We start from the raw sequence: 4,000 nt of genomic DNA, 5'->3' as shown, positions 1-4,000 counted from the left end.
CCGGAATTCAAACTTTTACTCAGTCTTATTTGCCTTCTTTATTGCTTTCTTCAGATGGCTGAACAAAGGCAGTGCCTTAAGATGTATGAACATAAGCTTTACCAACATGCTCCCATGAATTTTGACTCATGAACAAATATAGCAGTTTCCCCAGTTTCTCTAGCATGACTGTTCTGAACAACTTTGAATCATCAGGAAAACTTTCAGATCTTTTCAACTTTTGCCATGTTTTGAAATATTGTAAACACTGTATACCACCATGAATTAATTGCTTATCAAATATCTTTGTATTGTTTACCCTCCTCTATCTGATTTAGCAACCCTAATAGTATCCCACTCACAAGTAGAGATTCTCCTTTATCTTTAGCTTAATTCAACACTAGATTCTAGGCCTCATAATAGGTATAGGGATTGGACTTGGGATTTCATTTGAAGAGGGAATTTTTTTTTCCTTTCAAGTATTTTATTCTGCTACAGAACAGTCAAAATGAAGATGTAAAGCTTTCTGCTTACTTTAAATTATACAATTTTTAAAAGTTACACATACAGCAATTGGTGCCCATAAGTTCATTTGGATAGCTTAGGCAATCCATTTGGATCACTGAAAACAAATCAGACAGAACTGGAAAGTATTTCCTCTTGTGCAACTTTTCTCTCTCTTTTTTTTTTAAAGCAATATTTACTGATGGACACACTGTACTCCAGATCCATGATGGCTACTTTCCTAATCCAAGCTGTTGTTATAAGCCTCCCTTTTCTGACGACCTCCAGTGCCCTGAGTGCTATCAAAGATCCACCTTTTCTGTGTCACCAATCACACTAGGAACTTCAGGTCTAGCTGGAAGAAGGTCTTCAAGTTCAGAAAGTTTCTCTGGGCTAATCCGGCTGTTTTCAGGAAAATGTACATCAAACTTTGTGTAAAGATCAACTTTTATCATAAAGGATTATGATACTGTGGCATTCCTTCTCCTTGAACCACATGAACACAACCTGGTTCAGTTACTTTGCCAGGTGGATATTTGATGTGCTTAAATGTGAATTGAAATCCACACAGTGCTTCAACAAGTCCTGTCTTGTGTGTCATATGTAAATCATCCCCATCTCTCTGGAACACCTCATGCTTCGCTTGTAGCAAAAGAACAATGTCACCTGGTTCCATTCCTGGGGTCTGGTCTGCTTCTCCAGTAAATAAAATTCTCTGTCCATGTTTCATGCCTTTAGCTACATGGACTTCAAGAATCTTCACTTCTTTTATCACCTTCTTTCCTTCATATTTTTTACTGTGGTCTTATTAATCACTTCTCCTTCTCCATTACAATTGGAGCACACAGACTGCATCTGCTGTCATCCCACGAGCCATTTGCCTTATCATTATTCGTACCCCTCAGTCCAGACATGTACTACATTTCTGAACACCTTGGCCACTGCAAGCACTGAAAAGAACATTTTTGCTAAGTTGCAGTTTGGTGGTCTTGCCATTATAAAGATCTTCTAAAGATATCTCGAGTGGATGCATCATGCCCTTGACACTTCTTCTATCATTTCCAATTCTATTTTGATTACCCATAGAACTGAACAATCCACCACCAAAAATGTGAGAAAAAATATCATCCATGCCATTGCCTCCACTACTACCTTCTCAAAGACCTTGTTTTCCATAACAATCATATAACTCCTGTTTCTCAGGGTTTGATAAAACTTCATGTGCAAACTTTATTTCTTTGATTTATCCCCAGCATTTGGATTCTTATCAGGGTGATATTCCTTGGGCAACTTTCTATATGCATTCTTGAGTTCATTCTTGCTGGCATCCAGGGGGACTCCAAGGATGCTGTAAAGATTTTTATTGGCCATGTTTGCCATCGCTGGACTGAGGGCAAGAAACTGCAGAAAGTGGCAGCAAATGGGGTCTGATGAGCAATTCTACTGGGTTTTACATATATCATTGTTCAAAACCTATTTCCACATTATTACTATTTGCAATAGAGTAATCATTTAAAGTCAACATCCCCAATCATATCCCCATCAAACCATGTGATCAATCATATGTTTTTCTTCTGCATTTCTACTCCTATAGTTTTTTCTCTGCATATGGATAATGTTCTAGGAAAGATCATTTTTAACTTGGTGGCTGGGGAAAGAAGGCTTCCTGTAAGAGGCAACATTATAATTGGGTAATCTTTTAAAAAGTAGAGAAGAGGGGCAGCTGGGTAGCTCAGTAGAGTGAGAGTCAGGCCTAGAGACAGGAGATCCTAGGTTCAAATCTGGCCTCAGACACTTCCCAGCTGTGTGACCCTGGGCAAGTCACTTGACCCCCATTGCTTAGCCCTTACCACTCTTCTGCCTTGGAGCCAATACATAGTATTGACTTCAAGATGGAAGGTAAGGGTTTAAAAAATAATAAAAGATGGGACTTTAGTTGGGATTTAGAGGAAGTCAGGAAAGTCATTAGGTAGAGTGGATGAGAGAAAGCATTCCAGGGATGGGAGACAGTCAGAGAAAAAGCCTGGAACCAAGAGATGGAGTGTTTTTTTGTCCTACCCTTATCCTTCGTCTTCCCTTAACTGAAATTCTTTTTTTTGAAATTCTTCTCACCCTTTAAGGCCTACATCAAATGTTGTCCTTAACTTGAAGACTTCTCTTAGACCCACAATTAGAGTTATTTCTTCCTCTTTTAAACATGTGTAGAACTTTATTTATAAACTTTTACTTCAGTTATCTATATATTTGTAATCTTTCTTATCCCCTCCATCTATGAGAATGCGAGCCCTAAAGGTACAGACAAGACTATCTCACCAAATTCTCTAATGCTAAACAAAATGGTAGCAGGTTTCAATAACTATTTGATGCCTCTCAGTAACTCAGTGATGCTCTGGACATTTCTGCTGTTTATGATCTTTGCTGTCTGATTCTGAGCAATCTTGCAATCCTGGTTGAAGAGCCTAAAAGCTAATGGAGTCCTAAGGGATGTTAGAGAAGGTATATTAGAGAAGAGTGAGTTGAAACAGAGCATAGATAGCAAGAGGAAATAGCCACCCAAGATTTCCCTTTGAAAAATGCAGTTTAAGAAATAGAGGCTAGGTTGGTCAAGATAGTTTATATGAAGATGGGTCATAAATTTAGAGTTGTAAACAACTTTAGAACTCATTTGGTCCAACAACTTCATTTTATGAATGAAGAAACTGAAGTACCAAGAGGGAAGATGATTTGTCCAAAATTAGAAGGGTGTTAAGTGGCAAAGGTGGGATTTGAACCTACATCCCCTGTCTTAAAATCCACTGTTTTTTCAGTTACCCTATAAATAGGGGTGACAGCAGATAGATTTCTACCTTCATCCCTTTTTTAGTTTAGTTTAGTTTTGAGATTGTAAAAAGATTATATTTGCCCCATATCTTCAATATTTTATATTTAATCCATTTATACTGCTGGCTCTTAACATCTAATAGGACATTCCTGACCACCAATCTTTGGCATCTCTAGAGTAGCCAACTGTATCTTACATGGTGCTTATTTGAGAATCTTCCTTAGAATTTTAGTGGATCTTAATGTGTTTATTTCAAGGTTCAGGTGTTTATGAAGGACTTAAAAACCTATTTCTAGAAGAAATTTTAAACCCCAATGGATGCTAATTTTTCTTTCTTTTCAATTTGCAGTAGCAACAGAGAGTGCTTACTCCCTTCTACAATCCCTACCACCTTTGCTATCCAGGGAAAAAGTTCTGAATGTTTTGCATAACCCCATTTTGGAATCTCCAGGGGGACCCACAGGGAGAGAGGGACAGTTTTGGAAAAAATGTATGTACTTTGTTAAAGTTCCTTTCTAGACCTGAGGGAAATGTTTTTAGGCAAAAATAGCATTGGGGCTGGGAAAAGAGGGCACCAGACTATACATCCGTTGTGACCCAGTCTCGTGTTAATGATAAAGACCTGTTCAAAGGTAAAAGGGGGAAGTCAGTAATTGCTTCTTAAGAGTTGGTTGGAGGGAGAAGTTAGGTGACTCA

General features: G+C 38.2%; 1 pseudogene; it reads right to left on the bottom strand.

Moving 5' to 3' along the window:
• Positions 1–679: 679 nt before the first annotated feature.
• On the bottom strand, positions 680–1,863 carry LOC123235710 (annotated as a pseudogene).
• Between the last annotated feature and the right edge of the window lie 2,137 nt (positions 1,864–4,000).

This window comes from Gracilinanus agilis, chromosome 2 (assembly GCF_016433145.1).
Source record: "Gracilinanus agilis isolate LMUSP501 chromosome 2, AgileGrace, whole genome shotgun sequence".
NCBI lineage: Eukaryota > Metazoa > Chordata > Mammalia > Didelphimorphia > Didelphidae > Gracilinanus > Gracilinanus agilis.
This window is presented reverse-complemented; position numbering and strand designations above follow the sequence as displayed.